This window comes from Panthera uncia (assembly GCF_023721935.1).
Source record: "Panthera uncia isolate 11264 chromosome B2 unlocalized genomic scaffold, Puncia_PCG_1.0 HiC_scaffold_24, whole genome shotgun sequence".
NCBI lineage: Eukaryota > Metazoa > Chordata > Mammalia > Carnivora > Felidae > Panthera > Panthera uncia.
This window is the reverse complement of record NW_026057580.1, coordinates 14,115,232-14,123,145: the sequence shown is the minus strand read 5'-3', so window position 1 is coordinate 14,123,145 and position 7,914 is coordinate 14,115,232.

The following is a 7,914-nucleotide window of genomic DNA, read 5'->3' as shown; positions in this document are numbered from 1 at the left end:
TCTCTCTCTCTCTCTCTCTCTCTCTCTGTCTCTGTTCTTCCCCCACTTGTGCTTACTGTCTCTCTCTCTCACAAAAATAAATAAACATTTTTTAAAAAGAAGTAAAATGTCACTGGGGATCGTAGGACAACTTGGAGGACAAATGAAACAAAAGACCTCCATTTTAGTTTTCTGTCGCTGCACAACAGATTACCACAAATTTAGTAGCTGAAAACAGCACACATTTATGATCTCCCAGCTCCTGTGGGTCAGGAGTGGGAGCAGAGCTCAGCTGGGTCCTGTGCTTCCCAGGCTACAATCAAGGTGTCCTCTGGAGTTGAGGTCTAATCTAAAAGCTCCGCCAGGGAAGAATCTGCCTCCGAGCTTACTTAGGTGGTTGTTGGCCACATTCAGTTCCTTAAAGAGTTGTTGCATTGAGGGTCTCAGTTCCTTGTTGGCTATTAGCCAAAGGGTGCTCTCAGTTCCTGGACATATGGGCGTCTCCGACATGGCCACTTACTTCATCAAAGCCAGCAAAGGTGTCTGCTACCGTAAGGGAAGTGACAGTCTTTTGTGACGTAACCGTAGAAGTGCAGTCTGATCACATGACCTAATCAATGTTGCCATGTTCTATTGGCTAGGAGCAAGTTACTCAAGGAAAGGGGATTATACAAGGCCATGAATACTAGGATGTGGGGGTCCCTGGGAACTTCTATATTAAGAGTTTTCTCTGTCAGTGAAATGGATTGAAACCATTGAACAGAACTGTAGAAGATGCAAATACGTTATGTGGGCTGGATATATGGATATATATGAATCTATATATATATCATCTCTCAAGTTATGTTACTATATTAGCTAGACATGAAATACTGCCATTTATTCATGAAATATTACCAATGACTGGCTAGAGTTAGGTGTTTCCAGTCATACTAGATGACTAAAACAGGGGGACTGCCCTCAAGAGGATTTTGGTCCAAAAGGAGAGAGAAATTATTATAATACCTGCTGTTAAATTTCTATTGCCAAAATCCTCACTCGGAAGACACCTCTGGAAGTGAGAGCACAGGATCTCCTAAGGGCTTCCATTAAATGCAAATATATTGCCCCAGGAGGGAGAACCCAAGTGATGTATTTCAGCAAGATTTGGCTGATGGTCACAGAACAGTTATAAGTAGAAACACAAACTGAGACGCAGTGACCGACTAGTGGTGGTGACACTGTCCAGCTGTGGAAGGCTACAGAAGGGCGCCCCCACGACGGGGGAAAAGGCTGTGGCAGAAAGTGCTGGAAAGGCATAGGCAGGCAATACCAAAGGGACCTTCTTTACCGATAATCCTGTTGGGGGGTGGACTTCAGTTTCAGCCAAGGGGAAGTTAGCAAAGAAAAGTGTGTGATAAAATAGACACTCCTTTAGCCATGTCTCTCGCATCTCAAAGCAAAAGGGGGGGGGGTCATTAATTGATTTTATGCATCCAATAAGTGTTGAATGCCTTCTCTGTGTGAAGTATACAGGCCCTGTCTCTGCTCCTGTGTGGCTTGTTATGACCATGAGCAAGATAAGTCCACGCCCCCCGCCCCCCGTAACACATGGGGAGAATCATTCCACAGCTCGCATGGGAACCCTGCCAAACGGGATAAAATATGGCCCAATCCTCCTTGCACGGAGCATTCTGTGAGAGAACAATGAGAGAAGCCAGCCTAACGTTTATAAAGTGGGGGCCTCAGGTGCAAAGCGCTTCTTGGAAAGAGAGCAAGGAGAGAGGAGGCCGAGGGTTGGAAAAAGTATTTCATAACGGTGCTGAAGGGACTGCTTTTCTGAGGGGTTTTAACATGTTCCCTGAACTCTAATTGGTATGGGAGAAACTGGGACACAGCGATGAACAGACCATCTGTCTGAAAGGAGGTATGAGGCTTGCCTCCCGGTGCCAGGCCAGGGGCAGGACACCCGGCTCGCTCTGGGCCAGGGAGATGAAAGACACAGGTCTCTAGCTGAGGTCTTGAGCAGAATTAACCACTTTATGATCTCCAAAAATCACAGCTGGAGGAAGAGAGGAGAGAATTGCTTGCCCTGAGCTACCCAATTCTTGTTCTATTTTAAGCACCTAAGTATTCTTTATGAATACTACAAGTTATCTATCTCACATCCGATCACTTTTTAACCTTGCTGATACGGCCCTTCAAATTCATGACAGCTCATGGAAACCCCATATGCAAATGAAGAGTGCCCAAACCAGTGTCTTTGATGGAGATCAGCCTCCCAAGCTCAGGGTCATCGGCCTTGGGGTGCAAGCGCTCTTGAAATTCGGTTCATGGTGGAAATGCTTCAAGACAGAGGCTGTACCCCTGGCATTCAGAGCCTCATGGATGAGGCTAGAATTCATCTAGGATACATCTAGAATGGGCATCTAATCCCAAGGGCTCTGGAGGGAGGAATTTGAAACTTCAACAGAGCTTAGAAACCTTGAGACTCTAATCACAGTGCAAAACTCAAGATCTAATGAGGTGGGAAGGTGTTTCTCTATTACTGGAAGAACCAGAGGTCTCTCTTGGGATGAACACTACCATCTGTGACAATATGTGTGGGGCTGGGAGAGAGACACAACCCGGTGGGGGTCTTTTCCTGAGATTGTGCTCATGATTCTTCCTTCGTTTATAGTTTCCCTTCTGTCAGAGGATAGAGATATACATGCCACATGTCACACTTCACTGTGCTGAGTTTATGTGATGTCATGATTTGTTTGATTTCACATTCCTAACAGTCACCTCCCCCCAATAGTTTTTTCTCCTGGAACATGAGGGCACCACATTAACCACTGTCAGGGTTGCCTGCCACATGAGTAATCAGGGGGAGGGTTAGGATGCAGAGAGGATACTGGATGCAGAAAATGAGGAATCTCTGAATTTCAGAATAAGATGTGGCTTGGAGATGCTCTGCTACAATCCTTTCATCTCAGAAACCAAGGTAGGTAATTTGCCCTGGTCACAATAAACAAGGAACCAAACTTAAGACACCATGCAAGGTGTATCCGACCCCAAGCCTACGTTCCTTCCCCATGTTGGGGTGTCCTTGGGAAGTTCCGAGAGATTCAAGCATCAAACACATTTGTTCTCAGGCCTTTGCAATGACCACTTTCTACCTGAGGTTGTAAATTGCTGCCCTTCCCTCCAATGGGTATTCGGGTCCTGACTCCTATTGTGTCACTTGTCTGGTGTCTGGTGTGTCCCCCCCCCCCCCGCCCCTGCCCCACCACCAGCCATCTTCTGAGCCCCAACAGATAGGGAGATGCTTGTCCAGTTGAAGTGAACCCCTTGGTGGCAGAGTACCCACCCATCCCTCTATCATAACTTTCTTTATGGTAATCTTACGACCAGTTTTCACACACACACACACACACACACACACACACACAGAAATGAACTCTAGTTAACAATATGAATCTCAATTGAAGGAGTTGCAAATATTTCAAAAGCAAAAAATAGATTTTTATTTCACAGAGCAGAGCTGATCTGGAAATAATCTGGTTTCGATATGCCTCTAGCATAACCCTTCAAATATAAGACCCCTGCAGAACTCACTATCTCTAATTTCTTTTGTTGCAATTTTCCAATAAAATCTGGCAGTGGCCCAAGTTCTCAGAGGACTAATAAGGATAAGAATGTCCCTGATTTTCCTTCAAAATGAGAAATCATTTCAACGTGAGGCGTCCGGCCACAACTGGGACAATCCCCATGGGTCTCTGGATTTCAGGAAGGGGACCGGGCCTCTCTCTGGCCATCCCTACAGCCTCCCAGACTTATAATTATGTAGTCAGCAGCCCAGAATTGTGGCCTACTTAGTTTTCTCTAAAAGCACTTAAGGACAGTTTAATGAAAGGAAAGAGCAGCAAAGAAAGGGAAAAACGCTTTTTTTAGGAACAGAACAAAGTATCATGTTTTCTTCTCTCTCTCTCTCTCTCTCCTTTTTCCCTTTTTGCAATATTTCTCCTCAGAGAAAATTATAGTCTTTAAAGCCAGCAATGTGCTCCGTATGTTTTGCTTATTACAGTGGTTAAAACGAGAACCATGGGTGATGGAGTATCATTATAACATTCTTGATACCCCTGATATATTTGTGCAAACATAGTTGCGGGCAATGCATGCACAGTGATGAGCCCGTGTTGTCTCGAGAAGTCGCTCCTTGTTTCGGCTTATTTGCACAGCCTCTTGCTTTTCTCTGGAATCCATACTTTGTATTTCTTTCTACAGTCTCGGCCCTCTCCAGACTCGATGCTTCCTTTCACGTATCTCCTTTTCCACTCCCTCCAGCAGCACTGACATGTGTCCACCCCAAACAATTTGCAAAGGAAATGGTTCAAGTTAGAAATGGAGTAAAATGGAGGCCGGAAGTAGGCCAAGGTAGGATTGATTTCTAGTTGTTCTTGCCTCATGCCGTTTGGTTTGTATCCGTGGCCTTCCTTATTTTCCTGTCAGGAGACTCCCAGAAAGACAGCCCTCTTTCCTATATAGGGCGCCCAAGACCAAAAGGTTAAAAAAAAAAAAAAAAAAAAAAAAAGCCAAAATCACAGCACCATTCAGTGACAATGCTGCCATGGGACACAAAAGAATAACACCTTTCTCCAATCTATTCCCTGCTCTAAAAATGCTTACGATGCACAGAAAGTAAGACATAAGCCATTAATAGGGCAAGACAGGTCAGGGGCCAGAGGCATTCAGAGGAGAAATGGCCTTCTGAAAGCTAGAGAATTCTAGAAGTTTCTCTGGAGGAGCTGGACCCTGAAGGATGGCTGGGGCTCCAGAAACACAGCCGGAAGTGTTGCACACTTTCAGTGAGAAGGAGCAGTAAACTGGAAAGGCAGGTCAGGCAAGCCACCATTGTTCTGTGGGTCAGTTTAACTCTGGGAGGCCCGTGGACTCTCCGTAAAGAAGCTTTCTAAATAGGCGTTATTTTTGTTCCATATTGACTAGTTTTCCCCCTTTGTTGGCCTCTGGTGCTAATAATGCAGATTTTGTGAGTTTGAGCTCTCTTCTTAAGATTTTGTTTCTACTTGGTCATTGGATTCTGTTTGGGGACACAAACACTTTGGAAATCTGACAGAAGTTGTGGGCTCTCTCCCAGAAAAATTGACATAGACACAAAGTTATGCTTGTGGTTTTAGGGAACCCCCGAAGCCTCATGAAACCGAGGTTAAAATGCCTTGACTGGAGGTGCCTGGGTGGCTCAGTCTGTTGAGTGCCCAGCTCTCGATTTCGGCTCAGGTCATGGTCCCAGGGTCGTGGGACATCAGCCTCCTTGCTGAAAGTGGAGCCTGCTTGGAAATTTCTCTCTCAAATAAAATAAAAATCAAAATAAAGAATTTTTTAAAAATGCCTTGACCGAACCATCCCTGAGGGATACTTGATTTTTATTCATCTCAGTAACCCAGTGCCAACACAGCAGTTGGTCAATAAAGGCCGAATGGACTGTATAAGAATGAATTCTGTATCTCCCTTACTTTTTGGGCCCTAGAGACCTTCACCAGTCAGCCTTCCGTGGGCCTCAGGCTCAAGTGACCTGCTGATCCCAGTGCTTGTGTGGAAAACTCTCATAGACCTGCTCACTGTGGCTTATCCCCTACCCACCCACCCCCCACCCAGTATCCAAGAACTTGTTCTTTCCTTGAACCCACCTTCTCATCTTGCTTCTTAACCTCCTAGAGGCGGGCTCCGTCTGCCATTTAGGATGGTGGTCAACCAGCTGATGAACTCCATGCCAGTGGGCTAAAGGGAGAGCGATACATAAGCCTCTCATCACCCCCACCCCCATTTCTGTCCCAGGTAGACCCCATCCATGTTCTTCATGGCTCTTTCTGGAGGCAGCACCTGTATCTATTTTCTGATCCCTAAGTGTCTCCAGTGAGGGGAATTGAAGTCTTGTAGAACGGGAGGCGTGTTCTGGGAACCTGGAGAAGGTGATCTGTGGCACAGCGAAGCTGGTAGCACCCCTCCGGTCCCACTTCGTGTTAAGAAAGATTATCCAAAATCTGGAAATGGCACAAAAGATTAACTGGTTCCCTTTCAGAGTCGTACTAAAGTGTTGTCTCACAAGCCTTCCTAAGAACTATCTGATTCTGTCCTTGAGGACATAGCCTTTTTGACTTATTATTTAATATTGATGAAGGGCCCATCTGTTGTGAAGTTAGATGTTAACTTATGGAAGATTGATAAATCATGTATAATTTTTATCTGCGAGAAATGCAAGCTCTACCTGCCTAATAGGAAACATAACTTCAAAGCTTTTATTGTTCTGTTGAACATTAACTACTGTTGTATTTAAAGTTTCTTTTTTTCAGCCATCTCTTGCATTGACTGTAATTACTACAGTCTCTTTTATTCTCTTTGAAACTAGCCTAAGCATCTTGCAACTTTCCTGGTTGGGTTCAATAAATCCTTGACTTGTGCTCACTCTACAGTTGTGTGGGAATTATGATTTTAGTTTTTTTGAAAACTAAGAACTAAAACTATCAGCTACATTTCGGCCATGGGCAGAGGCCAGTGTCAGAGACATGTCAACACCCAGCTAGAGTGGCACTTCTCAGACTCTGGTGTACATTAGAATCATCTGGGGATCTTGTTAAAATGCAGATTCTGATTCTGTAGTTCTGGAGTGGGGCGCTTCTCATGAGCCCTCGGGTAATGCTGACTTATGCTGGCCCACGGACAGCATGTTAGTGAGCTTGTTGGATGCAAACAGCTTTCACCAAAGACTGAATGAATCCGTGAACTTCCGTTCCCCGCTCCCTTAGGGGCAGAGGAACCAACCCAAGAGATAGTCCAGACTACCAAAGATCTGAGCTTAAGTGGGGAGTTTCTGGGAACTTTGGGGTAGGTTTAAGTGTGTGTCGAGGGGTGTGGGTAGGAGGGTGGGGCAACATAAAGGAAATGAAGTGATTCATGCTCCACAGTGATTGCATGAGAGAAACCCAATCTCCCCACTGCAAAGGGGAACGTCCAACTCAGAGCGCCGTTCTCCAAGCAACACAGCCTCCACCCTCTCCTGACAGGACCCACCCAGACTGTTCTTCAGGGAACCCTCCAGGGCTGTCAAACACTTGGGCGGTTCTCAGACTTCATGTTTTCTATGGCAGTTGGGCTGTTTGCACCTCCTTTGGGAAGAGGAGAGGTGGGTCCCTTTTGTTTTCTGTGGGCACATTTCAATACCTTGGTGGCCTGACTCTGCTCTGCTGCATGCTTCTTGCATCATGGTGCACTAGTATTTTTAATCCTTCACATTTCTCGGAAACACACAGACCTCAGGGACTCCAAGAAACACACAGTTGGTTTAGTTCACTCCTAACCAGGGGCCTCTACCAAAACGAAGAGGTGTGTGCTCCCAGGGACAATGGAGAGCTTGATTCTGGCTCTCAGAGGTCTGCTCGTGGGCTGGCCTGCCCTGAGATGGGAAGGCAAAAGAGAACAAGAGAAAGAGAGAGGAAAGGAGGGAGAGGGTGGAAGGAAGAAAGGAAGGCAGCCGGGGAGGGAGGGGAGTGTCCATGAGAGAGCTGTCCTTTTTTCTGAGAATTATATTCCGCCTTTTTGGAGGTGGTGTTAAATGTTTTCATTGAGATGATATTGGTTGGAGATGACTGATGTTTTGTTTTTGCTTTTTATGACCTCATTCAGTAAAGTAAAAAGTTGGCAGTCCCAGGTTGGTCCCCCAGTTCGAGGGGAAATTGTTCTCCTCTGGAGAGCCACACCCCCAAGAACCACTTACCCTGGGTTCTCAGACTGCAGATGCAACTCCGCCTAGTGTGTGGGTCCCATCCTCCAGCTGTCCCAGGACCGGCGGTATGGGGGCAGGTCACGTCCTCCCTCCTCCTGCCCTCACCAGTCTGCTCAGAGGCAAGCAACGCCTGACGGAGCGTCTTCTGGCAGTGGATTAACATGAGTTTGGAG